Genomic DNA, 21,368 nt, shown 5'->3' on the forward strand with positions numbered 1-21,368 from the left:
AGCTAGCCACAGCAACAAGTGATTTGACAAAACTAAAACAGCCCCTACAATCATCCTTATTGGCATTGGGAACTAGCCAACGGCAAGTTTCAAAGGTGTTACCGAGATGGGAAAAGGCTGAAGACCAAAACCACAAACTAATAATAGCTGCACTTAGTATGGTTCAAGATAATGTATCTTTAGCTCTTAGTTGTATGCAAGCACAGTTATGGTTGCAGGCAACGGCTGCCTTGATCATTAGGGAAGGAAGTGAAGGCATTTTTCCGGCTGAAGTCCGAAAGACTGTTTGGGACAATGCCAATGATTTTGAGAAGAAGTTCCAGTCTTGGTGGACTCTGGTAAATTTTACCTATGATCCCATTGTTAACATGGCTACTGCCTTTGTGCTTACTATAAGTAATGCCACAGTTTATGTTATCCAACCCGATCATTGCACTAGTATTAAACCATGAGAAGACAGTGCTCTATCCTTCAGAGCATAGAACATGGGCATGGATGGAGAATGGGAAATGGCAGTCTGTAAATCTAGAATCATGTGTTACCCGGGAACAAAAAGGATTTATTTGTGAAAGCAATACAATTGATGCACAGGATGTATGTCTTTGTTGGGAATTGGCACAAAGGGCATGGACATGAGTCCGTGGAACAGTTGTTCGATCTGAGCTTGCTTTAAGCAACCAGGAGTAGGCCTCAGCAAATCCCATGGCTTGCTGTAGCTGAGCAAACCAAACTACCAGGGTAACTATGAGAAGTTCCCATGACAGTGTTCCCACGTCGCCCAATTGAGGAATTCAGAAAAATATTGTTACCAGTAGCTGGCTTCAAGGACAAGGCCTACGTGACTGCTAATCACAAGGGGGTTGTTTTCTTGCAGGTGGGGTTGTTTTCTTGTAGTTGTTTGTCTGAGTGCTTTTGACCAATAATCTTGTGTGAGACACTGTCCGCCCCTGTTAAGTTCACTATAAAAGTTAGGCTATCTGGACAATAAAGTTGAACTATGCTTCACCACTCATATTGAGTCGGCTGCATTTGTTCCTTCTGCCGCTAACCTACAAGTGGTGCCCGCGCCCTAACATGTCTTGACACGGAGCAAGGTGTTTTCCACTTTGAAATTCATTCAAATACTAGTCAAAAGACTGTGCATGTATATATTGGTCAAGGCTGTGTGTGTTTAAGAACTGCTTGTGATTTTGTAGACGTAGATAAGGAGAACATAACTCTCCCTAGCAAAAATCATTCTAACTTCTGTATTTGTAACTTCGTCAGAATCGAGTGTGATTTTCTATATTTGGCACCAGTGGAATCCCACCAGTTGATGAAGGCCAACAGCACAATGTATCATAAGTTATTACCTACACCTATTGGAATGAACCTCATACTAGTGAAGCAACTAGTGAAACACCAAGACCTGATTAAAATTTTTAAAGGCATTCAGGAAAACGGAGAGAAGACTCTAATCACTGTCCATCATGATACAAAGGAAATAAGCAGAGTTTTGCAAATAGTGAAACAAGACACATAGTCACAGAATCACAGAATCACAGAATTTCTAGGTTGGAAGAGACCTCAAGATCATCGAGTCCAACCTCTGACCTAACGCTAACAGTCCCCACTAAACCATATCCCTAAGCTCTATATCTAAACGTCTTTTGAAGACTTCCAGGGATGGTGACTCCACCACTTCCCTGGGCAGCCTGTTCCAATGTCTAACAACCCTTTCGGTAAAGAAGTTCTTCCTAACATCTAACCTAAAACTCCCCTGGCGCAACTTAAGCCCATTCCCCCTCGTCCTGTCACCAGGCACGTGGGAGAACAGACCAACCCCCACCTCACTACAGCCTCCTTTGAGGTATCTGTAGAGAGCAATAAGGTCGCCCCTGAGCCTCCTCTTCTCCAGGCTGAACAAGCCCAGCTCCCTCCAGGCCCCTCACCAGTTTTGTCGCCCTTCTATGGACCCGCTCAAGCACCTCGATGTTCTTCTTGTAGCGAGGGGCCCAAAACTGAACACAGTACTTGAGGTGCGGCCTCACCAGAGCCGAGTACAGGGGGACGATCACCTCCCTAGCCCCGCTGGTCACACTGTTTCTGATACAAGCCAGGATGCCGTTGGCCTTTTTGGCCACCTGAGCACACTGCTGGCTCATATTCAGCTGACTATCCACCATCACTCCCAGGTCCTTCTCTGCCTGGCAGCTCTCCAACCACTCATCTCCCAGCCTGTAGCTCTGCTTGGGGTTATTGCGCCCCAGGTGCAGGACCCGGCATTTGGCCTTGTTGAACTTCATGCAGTTGACCTCAGCCCATCGGTGCAGCCTATCCAGGTCCTTTACTGGATGCAGGGGGAAACTTATTCACAAGAAATGAGGAAAAGGCGGAGGTGCTCAATGCCTTCTTTGCCTCAGTCTTGAGCGGCAATACCGGTTGTTCTCTGGATACTCAGTACCCTGAGCTGGTGGAAGGGGATGGGGAGCAGGATGTGGCCCTCACTATCCATGAAGAACTGGTTGGTGACCTGCTACGGCACTTAGATGTGCACAAGTCGATGGGGCCGGATGGGATCCACCCAAGGGTACTGAGAGAACTGGCAGAGGAGCTGGCCAAGCCACTATCCATCATTTATCAGCAGTCCTGGCTATCCGGGGAGGTCCCAGTTGACTGGCGGCTAGCAAATGTGACGCCCATCTACAAGAAGGGCCGGAGGACTGAGCCGGGAAACTACAGGCCTGTCAGTTTGACCTCAGTGCCAGGGAAGCTCATGGAGCAGATCCTCCTGAGAGTCATCACGCAGCACTTGCAGGGCAAGCAGGCCATCAGGCCCAGTCAGCATGGGTTTATGAAAGGCAGGTCCTGCTTGACGAACCTGATCTCCTTCTATGACAAAGTGACGCGCTGGGTGGACGAGGGAAAGGCTGTGGATGTGGTCTACCTTGACTTCAGCAAGGCTTTTGACACCGTCTCCCACAGCATTCTCCTCAAGAAACTGGCTGCACATGGCTTGGACTGGCGAACGCTTCGTTGGGTTAGAAACTGGCTGGATAGCCGGGCCCAAAGAGTCGTGGTAAATGCAGTCAAGTCCAGTTGGAGGCCAGTCACTAGTGGCGTCCCCCAGGGCTCGGTGCTGGGGCCGGTCCTCTTTAATATCTTCATCAATGATCTGGACGAGGGCATTGAGTGCACCCTCAGTAAGTTTGCAGATGACACCAAGCTATGCGCGTGTGTCGATCTGCTTGAGGGTAGGAAAGCTCTGCAGGAGGATCTGGATAGGCTGCACCGATGGGCTGAGGTCAACTGCATGAAGTTTAACAAGGCCAAGTGCCGGGTCCTGCACCTGGGGCGCAATAACCCCAAGCAGAGCTATAGGCTGGGAGAGGAATGGTTGGAGAGCTGTCAGGCAGAGAAGGACCTGGGAGTGATGGTGGATAGTCGGCTGAATATAAGCCAGCAGTGCGCTCAGGTGGCCAAGAAGGCCAACGGCATCCTGGCTTGTATCAGGAACAGTGTGACCAGCAGGGCTAGGGAGGTGATCGTCCCCCTGTACTCAGCTCTGGTGAGGCCGCACCTCGAGTACTGTGTTCAGTTTTGGGCCCCTCGCTACAAGAAGGACATCGAGGTGCTTGAGCGGGTGCAGAGAAAGGCGATAAAGCTGGTGAGGGGCCTGGAGAACAAGTCCTACGAGGAGCGGCTGAGGGAGCTGGGCTTGTTCAGCCTGGAGAAGAGGAGGCTCAGGGGCGACCTTATCGCTCTCTATAGATACCTCAAGGGAGGCTGTAGCGAGGTGGGGGTTGGTTTGTTCTCCCACGTGCCTGGTGACAGGATGAGGGGGAATGGGCTTAAGTTGAGCCAGGGGAGTTTTAGGTTAGATGTTAGGAAGAACTTCTTTACTGAAAGGGTTGTGAGGCATTGGAACAGGCTGCCCAGGGAAGTGGTGGAGTCACCATCCCTGGAAGTCTTTAAAACACGTTTAGATGTAGAGCTTAGGGATATGGTTTAGTGGGGACTGCTAGCGTTAGGTCAGAGGTTGGACTCGATGATCTTGAGGTCTCTTCCAACCTAGAAATTCTGTGATTCTGTGATTCTGTGATCCTCCTGCAGAGCTTTCCTACCCTCAAAAAGATCGACACACGCGCATAGCTTGGTGTCATCTGCGAACTTACTGAGGGTGCACTCAATGCCCTCGTCCAGATCATTGATGAAGATATTAAAGAGGACTGGCCCCAGCACCGAGCCCTGGGGGACGCCACTAGTGACTGGCCTCCAACTGGACTTGACTGCATTTACCACGACTCTTTGGGCCCGGCTATCCAGCCAGTTTCTAACCCAACGAAGCGTGCGCCAGTCCAAGCCAAGGGCAGCCAGTTTCTTGAGGAGAATGCTGTGGGAGACGGTGTCAAAAGCCTTGCTGAAGTCACGGTAGACCACATCCACAGCCTTTCCCTCGTCCACCCAGCGCGTCACTTTGTCATAGAAGGAGATCAGGTTTGTCAAGCAGGACCTGCCTTTCATAAACCCATGCTGACTGGGCCTGATGGCCTGCTTGCCCTGCAAGTGCTGCGTGATGACTCTCAGGAGGATCTGCTCCATGAGCTTCCCTGGCACTGAGGTCAAACTGACAGGCCTGTAGTTTCCCGGGTCAGTCCTCCGGCCCTTCTTGTAGATGGGTGTCACATTTGCTAGCCGCCAGTCAACTGGGACCTCCCCGGATAGCCAGGACTGCTGATAAATGATGGATAGTGGCTTGGCCAGCTCCTCTGCCAGTTCTCTCAGTACTCTTGGGTGGATCCCATCCGGCCCCATCAATTTGTGCACATCCAAGTGCCGTAGCAGGTCACCAACGAGTTCTTCGTGGATAGACCAGTTCTTCGTGGATAGACCAGTTCTTCGTGGACACAAATCACAACTGGTGGGATACACTCTTTGGATGGTCGCCAACTGCAACTGGGATTTTGAACACACTGAGTCACCCAATTATTGTTTTATTAATATTAGTTTGTATAAGTTTAATATTGTCTTTTGTATTACTTATTTGGAATTGGAAATTGTTACAACAAATGTCCATGTTAGCTTCCTTGAGAAACGTGCATGGCAAGGTATTGAGGAGTACATATCATAAAGACTGGGAAGAAAAAATTTCTTATTAAGTAAAAGAATTTACTAGATTTTCCAGAAAAGGGGGGAATCATATTGTATAAACTCACTTTAGGATAGAATAAATCTTGTAGTTAAAATATAATGAGAACAAAATATATGACATCTTGTTATCTGTCGACCTTCTGTTATGTTGAAGCATCTTGTTAATTGAAACATCCCGCTATCTGTCGACCTTCAGTTATGCTGAAACTTGAGCTAACTTGAGCCAACTCGGCATTCCTGCGGCTTGGAAAACAACTGATTCAGCCAACTTGGCATTCTTTAGCAAAAGGTGAAAAGTACATCATGAGGAAGACCTACGGTCTTCCTTCCAAAGACCACTGCCCACTTCCCGAAGACCCCGGCCCACAATTCTTGGGAGGCTTTGCGCAAGTGCAAGGACTGATAAGCTAATTAGCATACGAAGCGAGAGTAGGCGGGTTTAGGTAATGAATATGTATAGGTGTTAATAGAATATTCATTGTTTTGCTGTATAAATATGAGATAGTTTGTTACTTCAAACATGAACGTTAGGTGGAAGGATTCCCCGTGCATCCAGCACTGAAAATAAAGGATACTTTGTCACTTAGAAATTTCAGCTTCGTTCTTTGAATCAGGGACTGTGCAACTAAAAACGACAAGGTTGCGGTGGGATTGCTTGGCACCTGGCGAGCAGTCTCTGAGGCCTTAAAGAGCCATGTGGGACCACAGTCACAAACGTGTGGTTTGCCAGACAGTGAGGGAGCTGCGGGCTCGTCCACTGATCCTTCTGCTACACCATCGGCCCCTCTGCTGCTACAGCCATCGAAGGCTTTTGCTGTTACGCCCCCTGCTGACCTGGATGTGCTTTTTGACCCAGGCCCTATTGGCCTTGAAAAGGAGATGGATATGCTTTTCTTCAATCCGAGAAGAACGGGGTACATAAGGCCTGAAGACCGAGTTGCTTGACAACTTAAAGCAAGACATATTGTTCAAAAGGAATGGAAAATGGAGACTTGTTTGTAATCAAGAAAAGGAATGGAAAATGGAGACTGTTAAGTCATGGAACTTAAAGGATTGTTTGTTACCTTTTCTGATTGTATAGTGTGAGAAACACTCCGTAGCCAATAACTTAGGCTCAGGCGAGGATCTCAGTGAAGTAGTAATTTATTCGCGATTGCAATGGCAGGCGCCCCACAAGCAGCAGAGAGCGCATCTACTAGTTCCAAAACACAGTTTATATACTTTTTGATGGCAGGACCCTCCCCTGTTTCCCCACTGAGTGGGTAATCCAGGTTCACAATCTATCTGATGCTTCACAAACAATGCATGGCCTTCAGTAGCCGGCCTGCTAAATTTCAAATTTCTTTTGACATTTTTACTGCTTGAAGTGGTAATGTTTCTTCACTTATCTGACTTGACTTGACACTGTGATTTTCACCTAATTGTCCTAAGGAGTCTGGTTGACTGCATTTTACAAGGTCGCCTGATAAGCTTTCTTATCACTGTAAGCATATCTCAGTACCACATTCCCTCCTTCTAAACAATGTAACTCTGCAAAAACAACATTTATATTCCTACAATAGGCATACTAGGGTTTAGTATATAAAAGCAATGTTCTATATATTTAGAATGTTTGAAGTTCATGTGTGCGTGTTGATGGAGCGTAGACTCCCCGCACACCCAGCGCTGTTTACTTGCCTTTTATACTTTTTATAAATATTACTAAATTCAGATTGAGTTGAGACTTCATTTATAACAAGACTAACCTTGGTAAGGGGTCCAAGGCTTCTTGCTTTAGTTAATTTGCACAATGTACTATAGTTAGCAAAGACATTAAGCAGCATCCCCGAGTTTGTTACTATCAGTGCTCTCTATCTGTATTTGCTAAGATTCTCCTAACTCCCTCTCTCAACAGAACCCTTTATTCCTAAACAGGTTGCTCTCCTTTCACTCCCTATGTTCACCATCTGCACTGAGGCAGCGGGGGGCCGGCAGCGGGGCTCAGCGGCTCCCTGAGGGGGCCGCTGCTCTGAGCCTCGGCGAGGGCCGACCCCGACCCCAGTCCCCCCACGTCCAGGCCCGAGGCCTGGGGCCGCTCCCCCATAGTCGGCCTCCGCCGCGGCGAGGCGCTGCGGGGTGGCGGCCGCTCTGCGCGGCGCTCGCCTGCTCCGACTGCGGAAGTGACGGCGGGCGGCAGAGCCCTGCGGCCTCCGGGGACATTTTCTCCGGCTTTGGGGCTGCAGTAGAGATCTCGGCTCCTCCCGGTCGTCCGTGCCCCAGCCGCTGCCCTCCGGGGAGGGGGCCAGGAGGGGCCCTCAGCGCCTGGGTGAGTGCGGGTAGAGCGGCCGGGCTCGGCCGCTGTCGCTGTTGTCGCCGACGTTACCCCGTGTCTCGTCCCGGTGTCGCCCCCGAGGGGTTACGGGCGTTGTGCCCCGGGGGTGATTTGGGGGAAAAAAGCACAACTTTTGGAGGCGGAGGTTTGGGGCTGCACGCCCTGCCGTTGCTGTGCGTGGCCTCGTTTTCCTTGGTGGTGTGGGAGAGGGTGTTTTTTTGGGAAAAGTTGTGGTGTCATCGCTCATCCAGCCTGAGTTGGCTCATGAGGCGTAGTGGGTGCAGCTGTGGCTTTGAGCAAGGAGAATATGAAGTTTAACTCTGTCACTTGTTCCTCTTTAAATAAAAAGAGGGACAGACCGAGCAGCTTGCAGCAGCCAAGTACTTTCCCCAGTTTCAGTATCACAACTTTGCATTGAGGCTATCAGGCAAACACCTATGAGGCTGCTTTGGAAAGTCTCCCCTCCTTTTTTTTGTGTGGCTGTGCAGTTGGTAGGGAGCTTTCAGCCTTGCTTGGCAGCTCCTTGTTGTGCTTACATCTTGATTTGTTCATGGTGGGATCCGGCTGCGCGTGTTGATGTCTGTAGGTATCTTTGTGAAGCCCTAACTGCGATAACTGAGTTAAATGAGGTCTTGCTTGCACCTCCGTGCGTGCTTTAAACCAGCACAAAGTACCTTGCTGCACCTCAAAGGCTGTAACAACTTGGATGTGGAGAGGCTATGGCATAAGTGTAAGTCCTGTTTTTTTTTTTTTTTTTTTTTTTTTTTTTTTTTACTGTCTTGTAATTCTGGCTTTTAAAAATGAATGAATAGTAAAGCTTTGAACCCATAATTGTCTCCTTAAAAATGCAAGTTTTCTCTTAAACACCTCCTCTCCAAGTAGATTTTACTTGTTTTTAAGTCTTTTCTGGTACTTGTCAAGCATGAGGCCAAATAGCAGTCTCACAGGATAGGATGCTTACAGTTTTCAAGCTAAAAACTTTATTATCTGTCTCCTTAGAACAGCAGGCAAACATTTACACTTAAAATGTTTGTCTTAAAGTATATTAAGTTGCCTAAATCAATTAATAAACTTAAGGTCTGACCTTGGTGATATATTGTGCACTCCAAGAAAGTGGAAACTGGGTATGGTGCTCCTTTGAGGTGTTCATTGTGTGGTCTTCCTGCCTCTCTTCACTCCCGTAATCGCTGTTTCTGATAGAAGAGCTGGAGTCAGGCAGTGCAGCTTCCCCTGCTGCCCTGGAGGAGGGAAAGCTGCCTTTGTGGAGGGAATAAGTTTGTAACGACCTCTAAGGAGAACAATAAGTTGCTCGTGAGGTATATTTGCTAAACCCAAATGCCTCACCTGGAGTTCAGATTACAGGTAAACACTGAAAGCTAATAAAAAGTTGCTTTCTGTGGTTCTGGAATACCAGCAAGGTTGGTATTTTGTCTGGGTGGCTAGGAGGAGGGACGGGGGTGCGGAAAACAGTACATGAGTATAGGCAGCTGGTATTTGTGCTCAAGTATGAGAATAACACTTCTGACTCATTTTTAAGCACTTGAATTTTTAATTATAATGTGTTGACTATTTCTGTTTGCACTTCAAGCTAATTGCTAGTTGGCTAGCATATAAGCTTCACAAAGAGGAGTGATGAGAAATTCCTGAGAAATCAGGAAGAGGAAAAGACTCTTTCCTCACATGGTCTCGCACACAATGTGTGTTGTGGTGCAGCCTGGCCCTCTGTGCTTGCACAAAGGCTGCCCGCTTGGTAAAACCCGAAGCACCCAAAAAATGAGTTGGGAAATGAGTGGTTGCATCGAGCTGGGTACCATGAGGGGGAAGCAAAAAGGGAAGAAACCTGAAGCTGACTGCAAGGCAGTTAGGAACGGTAAATACATGGTGGTCACAACACGTGCAAGCCGAGCTGTGCTGTAACCAATAACGGAGGGGTAGGAAGGATGTCTGTGTGCGTCTGGCAAACGGGCAGATCCAGATCGCGCAGGCAGCTGACAGTGTGGAGGAGGTGGGGATTAATGAGGTAAGATAAGATTGGATGAGCAAAGAGTAAATGTAGAGAATCATGAGAGGCTTTGAATGCTAAGCGTTAGGGAGATAAGTTGGTGTAACTTGATCAGAACAACACGAAATAATTGCCTCATTTTTCATCACCACCCGTCTCCTTGCTGGACATTTAAAGTGCAGGCTTTTTCACCTTGCCTCCAAGGCCAGAACCAATTTTGTTCACTTTCTTCACTATTTCTTAGGTATGATCCCATCATCCCCCTGCTCCATCAAGGATGCTTGTGCCATTTGTGACCCATTTGGATATCAGCATCTCACTTACACATCTGTTACTGAGGTGGGAGCCTCCACACGCTGTGTTGAGGTGGCTTCAGTCTGTGTGAGCTGTCTGGTTACACTCTGGCCAAAACATTAACACTAAAAACGTTGAAAGCTTGGAAACTTTTCACATGAGTAAATTGTTCTAAGCAACCTGTGTCTCTTCTCTGTAACGTCTCAAAGGTGTGGCTTGATGGTACTTTCTGGTAGAATGGGGTTTATGGTCAGTCTCTGCTTCTGCATTTTTTTTCCTGCAGCTGACCACGTGGTTTACAAATCTGTAAGCGTTGACAGAAACTGGGCAGCAGGCTCAATAACACGCTCACTAGATCAAAGTGAAAGATTTTGGTACTGTAGCAGCAAGCACATAATGCACTTCAGAAGAGTCACTCCTGGGAAAAAGTACCAGTACTTAAAAAACGTTTGCTTACTTGTGCATTGTGGGTAGCAGTGGGAAACCAAAAATGAAACTGCAGCAGGAGAGCAGGATGGGCTCGGGGCTGGGAAAGAGCTCTGGGACGAAGAAGTGCTGCTGCACAATTACAACTCTGAGACTGCAGCTCAGGCTGTGTTCAGGACAGCAAGGAAGCCACTTCTGGCTCAGTTTTCCAGCATACAAATCTGAGCTCAGTGGAGAGCTGGTGCTCGTGCTTTTGACTTCAGTGCTGTAGCTGCGGGGCAGCTGAGCTGTTACGGCACCGGGATCTGCTGCAGCGAAAACTACTGCTTTGAGTCTGCAAATTGGGAACTAGGATGTAACTGCTACAAATGGGCAGTTCTGAGGGAAAAAAGAAACGGAACAATATCTGTCAAGTTGTGGTTTTTTTTTTTTTTTTTTTTTTTTTTTTTTTTTTGTTTTTTAAGTACAGATTTGGATATAGAATAAATGTAAGCCTCTGCAGTTGCTTTATCCCAAGAGTCTATCTCTGAACTTTTCTGGAGTGACTGATACGGTGTCACTCGCCCAGTTACTGTGAAGAGTTATAATTGAAATTTGTGGTTGCTTGTTCACACTTGTTTGTGTTCCCCCTTCACATGGCTGATGAGCAGGAGTAGAGCTGATATGGTATAGTAATTTCTGCACAGATGTGACTTTGTTTCTGCAGTTGAGGCACACGCCGATTACTCATTCAGGACTGGAAATGAGATGCAGCTCAGTAGCTGAGGTGTTGCTGTTACACTGCTGCAGATGCATTACTGAATGCACAGGGAAGTCAAGTAATGTGGCTGTGGCGAGTCATCTTTAGATTCAGAGTGATCCAACGTAATATGCCTTTTTATTTAAAAAAGCATTTTTAATCAATTTTAACACATAGCCTGCCTCTTGAATGTTCAGAAATGGGATTTAATTAGCAAAATAGTGTACAGGCATTGGCCATATCGCACCTTATGATACTCATCTCCCAGAAGACAGCTAAAAGCTGTTAGGTCTGTCCTGGTTTCAGTTAGAACAGAATTAATTTTCCTCCTAGTAGCTGGTGGAATGCTGTGTTTTGGCTTAGGATGAGAAGAGTGCTGATAACACCCCGATGTTTTAATTGTTGCAGAGCAGTGCTTATACCAAGCCAAGGACATCTCAGCCTTTCGCTCTGTCCTGCCAACAGGCAGGCTGGGGGTGCAGTAAGAGCTGGGAGGGGACAGACCCAGGACAGGTGACCCAAACTAGCCAAAGGGGTATTCCATCCCATCTGACGTCATGCTAAACAATATATAGGGGTGGCTAGCCAGGGGGAGGGGGCCGGACTGCTTGGGGTTAGGCTGGGCATCGGTCAGCGGGTGGTGAGCAATTGCATTGTGCATCACTTGTTTGTACATATTATTAGTAGCAGTACTATTATCATCATTGTATTATTATTATTATTATTGTTATCGTTATTATTATTTTCCTGTCTTATTAAACTGTCTTTATCTCAACTCACGGGCTTCACTTTCCATTTCTCTCCCCCGTCCCAGAGAGGGAGGGGGGAGGGTGAGCGAACGGCTGCGTGGTGTTTAGCTGCCGGCCGGGTTAAACCACGACAAGGTCTCAAGCTGGGAGCTTTTAAACTGTAAGAAGAACAGGTGGATGCTTCAATTAAATGTAGGTAGTTAAGATTCAAGATATTTTTGTTTCAGTATGCTTGGATCGTAGCTTTGACTTCATAGTGAGACTTCTGCAGTGTCCTGCAGGATGGTCTTCTGCTTTTATGCTTTAGAATTTCCTGAAAGTGAGCAGGCAGAGACTGACTGTGGTTGGATAATGTTCTTGTCATGTTTCTTCTGTAATGTCTTGTCTCACAGTGCTTGGTCATTAGTCTTCCAAGACTATTTTGGAGAAAGCAGATTTCACTTCCATTCATTCAAAATGGATAGAGACCAAGAGACTCGCAGTAGCAGAGCTGGGAATAGCTAAGAGCCAGACTTCGCAATGCCAGTTGTCTGTGAGTAGTTTCTATGATTTCAGTAATTTATTTTTAATTGGGAATATTATATTTCCATGATAGCAGTTCGCACCGTATGCTCCAACAGTCCTGTCAAACTTGCTGAAGTAAAAAGAAGCAACTTAATGTGATAGCCAGATAAGATAACATGGTTCTCCTTTACCCTGGTTTCTAATTAGCTAGAAATCTGACTCCTTAGTTTACTTTCCCAATTCTTGCTCTGGGAATCACAGAATTGTAGGGGTTGGAAGGGACCTCAAGAAATCATCGGGTCAACCCCCCTGCTAAAACAGGTTCCTCAGAGCAGGCTGCCCAGGTAGGTGTCCAGATGGGCCTTGAATATCTCCAGAGAAGGAGACTCCACAACCTCCCTGGGCAGCCTGTTCCAATGCTCCGTCACCCTCACCGTGAAGAAGTTCTTTCGCATGTCAGTGTGGAACTTCCTGTGCTCTAACTTGCAGCCATTGCCCCTTGTCCTATCCCCACAAACCACTGAAAAGAGGTTGGCCAAATCCCTCTGTCTCCCACACTTAAGATATTTGTAAACATTGATAAGATCCCCTCTCAGTCTTCTCTTCTCAAGGCTGATATGAATGGCAGCTCCTGCTATAGAGAGACCTAAGTAATGTGGTACAAGCAAAATTTTAGGGAAGAAGAGTGATAAAGGCTGGGTCAAGAAGCTGTATATTAATCCCATGTACTCTTGCTAGGAATACAATGTAAGATAAACTTTTTATTTATTTATTTATTTATTAGAGACTCTGCTAAGGAGCTAAGTTGGATGAAACATCAGTAGCCTGAGGCCTCCTTGTGTTTCACAGGGTGTCTTTTGGAAATGAAGTTGTCACTGTGGGAAAGAACATGCTTGTAGGTAACAGTGCCCATGAGCTGAATTACTTATAAATACAACTTGAGTTGTCAATAGCTGTGGTTCCTTCAAAGCTTGTAATACCTTTGGATCAGCATTGCGTAGAATCTATGAGGAGTTAAGATTTCTCTTTTTGGATTATAAGATGAAAGTGCTTGTTCTACTTAACACCTGTAGTGAATTTCACTGTTCCTATGGAATTCATAAAGCTACAGTGATGATAAGGCTGTGTTGGATGAACACAACGGGATTTAATTAATATTCCGGACTTAATGCTATTTTTTCTTCTACCTTTTTCTTTTGTTAGGAAAGTTGTATATACGTTATTTATACGTCTTCTATTGCTAACTACTAGCATTATTCTTAAGAAAGCTCTTCCAGATGAGCTTTTTTTTTCTTAAGTAGAGAACAATAATGCAAAAATCATTTTGGGGTAAATAGTGTTTTTATTTAAGGGTAAGTGGGGCTCTTTTTCTGTTAATACATCCATGGTACTGATGAAAACTACCATCTAGTTTTCTTTTGCTCTCTTTATAGTTGGTAACTTGGTGTTCTCTTAGATATGCTGATATATTTAATCCCTGTAGTCAAATATGCAAAGTCTTCTGTACGTTGTGAGAAAGAAATGTCTGTTTCCTGGTCTGTCTGTCCTCTCATAGCGAAGGTCCAATTTCTTCACCTGTGCCAATTGGAAGTAAATACTTTAGGAAGTATCTGATAGTAAAAACAGCATTAAAAGCATTATTCATAATGCACATGCAGCTGGCTTCTGACCCAGTCAGTTGTGTTTTAAAAATACCCAGAGTAGCTTCTGTTCGGTTGTAGAACCAACCTGTGTACCTAATACTAATTTATTCACCTGCTGGCTGTCAAAAGGTAGTTAATCCTCTCCTGTATTGTCCTTTTTCCTTATGTGCTCTGTTTTCCTTCCGTAACAGATTGTGCCCCAGTCTCTTGCATTCTGTCTGTGTCCAGACATCTATGGCTGCTGTGTCCTGTGAGAGTTTTTTTGTTGTTGTTGTTGCAGTAGTTTCTTAGGAAACCTCAAACAGGGAGCAGTGCATTAGGATTTGTAAAAATACAGACTAAAAGTTTGGCTGTCTTGTTAGCTGTGGTCTTGGTTACAGTCCAGCAGCACAGGTGAACTTTCTTAGTGAAAAGGCAGCAGGTTGTTTCTGCTGGAGCTATGTCTGTTGCTTACTGAGTCATTAGGTCGCAATAGAGCAGTGCCATGAGCGCTTCCTTCAGTGGAGCACATTGGATGTGTAAAGACTACATTAGCAATCTGTTAGACACCAAAAAAAAAAAACAAAACGTGAATTGATATCTCTGATTACTGTTTTTTTTTTTTTTTTTAAAAAAAAAAAAAAAAAAGGGGGGGGGAAATTTTGTTGTCAATAACAGCCCAAGTTGATATCTACTATTGCTAAAATTTTCATAATTTGATTGAATGCAGCATGACTTTGTCTTTAGTGTATTAATGCCATTTATTTTTTAGTAGTATGTCTACTGGAATTTCATATCACAGCATTTAGATTTTGCACTTCTAGCTTAATAGTTAAATCAAAAAATTAATGTTAATAACTTGTGGATGAGGAAATGACTTGAGGTGAGGGTCTGGCTTATAGGTCCTTTCCAGCCTTTGCATAGAGTCTGGGTTTGTCACCTAGTTCTTCAGCTGTCCAGACCATAAAATGGTTGTCACTGCCACATGTGGCAGGAAGATACTGGCTTTAAAAAAACATCACTGTATTGGTATTAAAGTATTTGAAGCTTCAAAATATAAGAAATGTTGTTTGCATTTATTCCCTCCATACTAATATGTGACAAAGATGTGTAAAATGCACTGATTGTAAAATACTTGCAGACTGTAAATTTGCTTAATGTGTCTGTTAACTCATCTTTGTTTAAGACGGATGGCTGTCATAAATTCGTACCAGTGCTAGTTCATTGAATGACTTTGGCTTTTAGGTAGCTTTAAGAGATTGTGAGCTGGTGGTGATTCCCTTCCTCTGCTGTATCAGCTGTGAGAGGAGCACAGGGGCAGGCAGGCAGCCCCCTAACTGGAAGGGAGCAGTGGCACAGAACTTGACAAAACAGCGCTCCCTGAGTGTGTCTGTGCTTCCCATGTCAAGGGTCATTTAATTACGGGGTGATGTTTTGCGAGATCAGGTGAATTGTCCAGTGTTTTCCCTTGCTGCAGGTATGTCACTGCTGTCCTTTGCATTAGGCTGCTCACCTTGTTCTCCTGGACTGCAATTCTCTGATCTCGTTCAGTCCACTGGCCCTGCGATAAGGTGGGGAGCTTCCTCCTGGGAATTCAAATTGCAGACAGAGCAGCAGGTAGGCAGTTCTGCCTCCTCACAGTGGCACTGAGCTGCTGGAGGCTGAAGGGCTTGTGGAGCTGCAGTATGAGTGTCCCATAGCACTCACTGCTGCTTCACATTCTCCAAGTAACAACAGCAGCAGGGTACAGAGTATTCGTTTGTGCCTGTCTGTGCTGGATCTGCTTTGATTTTGTTGGAGACAGCAGTGAGATGACTCGTACTTCAAAGTTACATTGCTATTGCCTTTTGAGCTATTAGCGGGTAATGCAATGTATGATTACTTTCAGGCTTTTACAGATAAATGTTCTTAATAGAAAGCAAATCAGCACTCTGAAGATCAGGATTGAAGTGTTACTGTTGTTTCCAAGCAATTTAAGATGTGGCGTTTCTGTGAGAGTTGCTTTATTGACCACAGTAGAACAACAGACCAACGTTTCTGGAGAAGAGGTTTGCTTATTTAAAATGGCATGAACCAACAGAGGAAGCACAGAATACATTTCTTCCATTTCTCTTGCCTAATACAAATGGATAGGTAAAAGGGGAAAGTTTGTTAAACTCAAAATCTTAAAAAAAAGATACTACATCTCTATGGCTATCCTCAGTAGGGTGATCTTGTGCAAGCTAATTGTACTGGTTTCAGTTAGGACAGAGTTAATTTTCCTTCTAGTAGCTGGTAGGGTGCTATGTTTTGGATTAGGATGAGAAGAGTGCTGATAACATGCTGATGTTTTAATTGTTTCAGAGCAGTGCTTACACCAAGCCAAGGACGTTTCAGCTTCTTGCTCTGTCCTGCCAGCGGGCAGGCTGGGGGTGCAGTGAGAGCTGGGAGGGGACAGACCCAGGACAGGTGACCCAAACTGGCCAAAGGGGCATTCCATCCCATCTGACGTCATGCTAAACAATATATAGGGGTGGCTAGCCAGGGTGGGGGGGCTGGACTGCTTGGGGTTAGGTTGGGCATCAGTCATCGGGTGGTGAGCAATTGCATTGTGCATCACTTGTTTCGTATAGATTATTAGTAGTAGTGTCGTCGTTGTTGTCGTCATCGTTATTTTTCTGTCTTAATAAACTGTCTTTATCTCAACTCACAGGCTTCACTTTCCCGTTTCTCTCCCCCATCCCAGAGAGGGAGGGGGGAGGGTGAGCAAACGGCTGTGTGGTGTTTAGCTGCCAGCCGGGTTAAACCATGACAGTCCTTTTTGGCGCCCAACATGGGTCACAAAGGGTTGAGATAATGACAGATCTGCCCAGAGTGTGTTAAACTAAAATTGGTATAAGTATTAGACCTGCTTAATAGTTACTTGTCATAATGCTGATTGCTTTAATCTCAAGTCTGCTGTACCTGATTACCAAATTGAGTTTTATAGCATGTTACTTTCTGTATGTGCTCCCTGTCATGCTGTTTATCCTTTCCGGGCCCTGGTTTAAGATCATTATGGTACTGTGCGGTGTAACACTGGCTTATGATCAAATTTCTGCTCATGACCCTAACCTGGTATCTGTACTTGGCACTGTTGTCAACTCTTTACTTTGGAAACCATATCTCGGAAACTATTAGCAATTATATCTATTGCCTTTTTTCATGAGGGAGTCAATCTGTGGAGGGTAAAGGGGAAGATATTTTTTCCTACTTCTTCACTCTCCCTTTCTCCTTCACCACCCTCTTATCCTCCAAGCTTGTTATGATAGTCCTCCAAATGTTGAATATCCTTGGGATACTCAGACCAGCATGTTCTTGTTGTTATGCCTCCTGAATGCGCTTCAGGTTTCGATTAAGGTTAAACAACTACTTAGGAATATCTTTCAGAGATCTGTCCTGAGGCAGGATAGTTGTGAGTAGCAGGGAGTGTGGGAGGATATGGGCAGGTTTCTAGAGCAGTGGGCACCTCCAGTGTTTTGGAAATCCACCCCTGAATAACTGCACAATCCTCAAAAAAAAAAAAAAAAAAAAAAAAAAGTTACAATGTTTGATAAAAGGTTGTCATGACTCTGACAGGTTCTAAAGTGACACAAATCACTGTAGCGTTCTGGGGCCTGGCCCATGCCTATTGAGCTGCAATTGATGCTACTATCAACCTAGCGACAGACCCTGCGGCCCCTCCAAGTCCTGTGACAGGACCAACGGCCGCTTCAACCCCTACAATGGCTCCCGCAGCTGCTTCAACCCCTGTGAGGGGCCCAGCATGTATTCCAACCCCTGTGGCAGGCCCTGTGGCTGAGTCAGAGAAATGAGCTGTAGCAGTGCGGTGCAAGTTGCCCATGTAGAGAAGGTGAAAAAATGGTATAGAGATTGAGGTCGTTTAGAATGCAGAGAGTATTCTGCTACGTCTTGGTATAGATAAGATGAGGCTGGGCCATCAGAGGAGCAAGAGGATGAGGATGCTGAAAAAGCAACAGTAACTACACGACACCTATACCAGCGTGAGCTATGGGATGTGCGAAAACATTTTGATCACTGCATAGGTGAGCAGCTTGTCACCTGGCTGCTCCGATGCTGGGACGCTGGAGCCAATTGTGTGGAGTCAGAGGGCAGGGAAGCCAGGGGGCTGGAATCCCTTGCTAGAGACGCAGGCATTGACAAAGCAATTGCAGATGGAGCACAATCTCACAGCCTCTGGAGGCGTCTCCTCTCAGCTGTGAGGGAAAGGTATCCCTTCAAGGAAGAACTTGTATGTCTACCAGGCAAGTGGACCACTATGGAGAAGGGAATCCAGTACCTGAGGGAATTGGCAGTACGGGAAGTGATTTAAGAAGACCTAGACAATGGACAAACATCCAAAGATCCAGATGAAGTCAGGTGTACACGACCCATGTGGTGGAAGTTTGTACGGAGTGCACCATCATCATATGCCAGCTCATTGGCAATAATGGCCTGGAAAGAGGATGAGGAACCCACAGTGGATTAAGGGGGTAAACAACTTCGGCAGTATGAAGAAAGTCTCTCCTCTTCCTTACAGGCCTGCGTCTCGGCTGTGGAGAAACTTTCTGAAGAGTTCAACCAACCTGAAGAGAGATTATTTTCCTCCCCACCTGTACAAAGCAGTGTCTCAGCTATCAGGGATAAGCGTTCATCCACACAAGGAAGACGATATGGTGGGTACACAACCTGTGCCACCCTGTGGTTTTATTTACGAGACCATGGAGAGGACATGAGAAAATGGGATGGAAAATCTACCGCGACCCTAGAGGCACGAGTACGTGAGTTGCAAAAGAAAACAATCCGGAAAAAGGGGTTCTCTGAAAAGTTTGCTGCTCCAACTTCCAGCAGACAGTCCTTCAAACACAGAAACGAAGAAGACTCTGACCAGAATTAGGGGGGCCCTGCCTCCAGCCAGGGGGAGGAAAGGGACAATCAAGTTTATTGGACTGTGTGGATTCGATGGCCTGGCACGTCAGACGCACAGAAGTATAAGGCTTTAGTAGACACCGGTGCACAATGTACTGTAATGCCATCGAGCTATGAAGGGCCAGAGCCCATCAGTATTTATGGAGTGACAGGGGGATCTCAGCAGTTGACTGTATTGGAGTCTGAAGTGAGTCTGACTGGGAATGAGTGGCAAAAGCACCGCATTGTGACTGGCCCGGATGCTCCGTGCATCCTTGGCATAGACTATCTTAGAAGAGGATATTGCAAGGACCCAAAAGGGTTCCGGTGGGCTTTTGGTATAGCTGCCTTAGAGACAGAGGACATTAAACAATTATCTACCTTGCCTGGTCTCTCAGAGGACCCCTCTGTTGTGGGGTTGCTGAGGGTCGAAGAACAGCAAGTGCCAATCGCTACCACACCCCCAGCCTGCCTGTTGGCAGGACAGAGCGAAAGGCTGAGATGTCCTTGGCTTGGTGTAAGCACTGCTCTGCAACAATTAAAACATCGGGGTGTTATCAGCACTCTTCTCATCCTAAGCCAAAACACAGCATTCCACCAGCTACTAGGAGGAAAATTAATTCTGTTCTAACTGAAACCAGGACAGAAGGGTAAATGTGCCTTTATCTTTATGCTAATTGATTTATTTTTACAAGGACTGATTTTTGTGGAATTTCAGTGCAGCTGGTGAATGCTTCTGGAAGTCTGTGTCAACCTGTAAACTAACCCATAGCTGGTAGTTATTTTATTTGTATAGTTTATTTTATTTGGAAGAGGCAGAACATGTGTATTAAACATTATAATGCAAAGACCTGTATTTAAATGTAAAACCTTGTTTTTTTTTTTTTTTTTTTTATTAACAATGAAAAATGTTTTTTTTAAAGGTTGCAAAGGATGCTTGACAAACCTTTTGTTTTTATACATATGCTTGTAGCTTTTATTCTGCCTTGAATAATTTGTAGTTTCCAGCCTGTTTCTCCTGCAGTAGGAGCAGCCTATTTTTAACCTCGGTTTGTTTATGCAAAACCAGTTGAAACAGAGCATTGCTTCAATGCTTTCTTCTTTTGTCTCTTATCATGTCCCTTGCAGGAAGGGTCCTATTCTTTAGGTTTGTTATCAGGCCTGATTTATGAATCATCTGATAAAGCGCCAACTCCACTCCCAGAAATGTGCCTTAGGTAGAATTGTATGGTCATGAGTCAGCTTCAGGGTAGCATTTTCAAAGGAACACTGTATAAATTACACAGTATCCATGTGGGGGTGGCTTAGTGTTATGAAAAATCTGCTCTAGAGCATTGTGTATGCACGATGTCCACACAGCGCTGAGTCAACTGTCTTGAGCTAAATTGACTCTTGGTTACAGTTGTGTTGCGTTAAGTGCAGAGGTATATGTGATACTTAGCGCATGCCTTTTAATTCCCTCTAAGAATGTGTGGTATCCTTGGGGAGGAGTGCAAAAGACAGCAGTTGGGAAATCCTGAAAGCATCCTTATTTGTCATCATGCAAGTTAGGTTTTTTATAGTGGTCTAAATCTGTGGATTGATTAGTTCTTAATTACATAGGCATTTTGTTGTTGGGCTTATCCACACAGTGTTAGTATGAGAATGGCACTGATGACTTTGCTGCATTAAGAAGCCTGATGGATGTTAATGGCGAGGAAGCAGGTTAGAGTAGAAAAGAAGGCATGGCAAATACGTGGATACACCTGCAAAGGTTTTAGGCAAACATTTGGAAGTGGCCAGTCACTGGAACTCCACGCCTTCAGTCGTGTGATTTTCTGCCACAAATGGGCACAACTTTGTTTGTCCAAGTTATTATTCTGTTAGTATGAAATAGACTTGGGTATTATTCTATTAGGTGGGTTGAGAACTGGCTGACTGGTTGACTGGCTGAGCTCAGAGGGTGGCAATTGGCAGCACAGAGTCTAGTTGGAGACCTGTGACTAGCGGTGTTCCCCAGGGGTTGGTGCTGGGTTCGGTCTTGTTCAACATCTTCATCGGTGACCTGGATGAAGGAATAGCGTCTGCCCTCAGCAAGTACGCCGATGACACAAAGCTGGGAGGAGTGGCTGACACGCCAGAAGGCTGCGCTGCCATTCAGTGAGACCTGGACAGGCTGGAGAGATGGGCAGGAAGAAACCAAATGAGGTTTAATAAGAGCAAGTGTAGAGTCCTGCACCTGGGAAGGAACAACCTGAAGTATCAGTACAGGCTGGGGGATGACCTGCTGGAGAGGAGCTCTGAGGAAAAGGACCTGGGGGTCCTGGTGGACGACAGGTTGACCATGAGCCAGCAGTGTGCCCTCGTGGCCAAGAGGGCCAATGGGATCCTGGCGTGCATTAAAAGGAGCGTGGCCAGCAGGTCAAGGGAGGTGATCCTCCCCCTCTACTCTGCCTTGGTCAGGCCTCACCTGGAGTACTGTGTCCAGTTCTGGGCTCCCCGGTACAAGAAAGACAGGGATCTCCTGGAAAGAGTCCAGTGGAGGACCACAAAGATGATACGGGGCTTGAAGCATCTTCCCTATGAAGAAAGGCTGAGAGACCTGGGTCTGTTCAGCCTGGAGAAAAGAAGACTGAGAAGACTAAGATGAAAAAACATTAATGTTTACAAATATCTTAAGTGTGGA

At 45.8% G+C, this 21,368-nt stretch overlaps 1 protein-coding gene and 1 long non-coding RNA gene across 3 annotated transcripts in view; one reads left to right on the forward strand and one right to left on the reverse strand.

Moving 5' to 3' along the window:
* Positions 1-21,368, reverse strand: part of LOC311426393 — a 569,271-nt gene that overhangs the window by 70,565 nt on the left and 477,338 nt on the right. The gene's annotated exons all lie outside the window — the stretch shown is intronic.
* The window catches only part of LOC311426309 (protein ARK2N-like), a 98,620-nt gene continuing 84,517 nt past the window's right edge, over positions 7,266-21,368 (forward strand). Inside the window, exon 1 of one of the 2 annotated variants that reach the window (XM_084502716.1) lies at positions 7,266-7,435. The gene's annotated coding sequence lies outside the window, so the exon portion shown is untranslated. The remainder of the gene's footprint in view (positions 7,436-21,368) is intronic. The other variant, XM_084502717.1, reaches the window with a different exon arrangement.

Source organism: Aythya ferina, assembly GCF_964211825.1.
Source record: "Aythya ferina genome assembly, chromosome: W".
Classification (NCBI taxonomy): domain Eukaryota; kingdom Metazoa; phylum Chordata; class Aves; order Anseriformes; family Anatidae; genus Aythya; species Aythya ferina.